Consider the following 577-nt stretch of genomic DNA (forward strand, 5'->3'; position numbering starts at 1 on the left):
TCATGGAAGGTCTTTCTTTTTAATTAGAGTGAGCGGAAAAATGACACAATGCATTATTAAATACCATATAGAGGAAGCCTTTAATGTTTAACCTTCACAGATGATTAGAAGGTTGTAATTGTAACAGCTATGAAAAACACATCAAACACAGAATAAAAAGAGCTTTCAAGTTGAAACCAAGTATGTGACAATAGTGAACTTTGAGGTATGCTTAGAAAGCAGAGCTTTCACAGCTAGTGCTGAACAAGCTGCACAGTGATTCATGATGATGCTGTAAGGATTGTAGATGGTTAGTAAAAGACATAATGTGTTTGCTATACTTTTTGCAGCTCCTCAGTGGAACACATTGCATGTAGAGATCATTTAAGTGAAGTGAAGAACGTTTCATTTGCAACATTTTCTTTATTGTCTGTAGTTTTATTGTTTTTTATATTGTTATTTCTTTTTGAAAGTTGCTTTATAAATAAATAAAGTTTATTATTTAGCAGATAGCTAGCATGTTTACCATGTTCACCATCTTGGTTTGGCATTTTATCATGCTAATATTTGTTAATTAGCTAATATTAAACACATCAAT

The sequence above is a fragment of the Morone saxatilis genome, unplaced genomic scaffold (genome assembly GCF_004916995.1).
Source record: "Morone saxatilis isolate NCDOM2014 unplaced genomic scaffold, NCSU_SB_2.0 Contig12, whole genome shotgun sequence".
Lineage (NCBI taxonomy): Eukaryota > Metazoa > Chordata > Actinopteri > Moronidae > Morone > Morone saxatilis.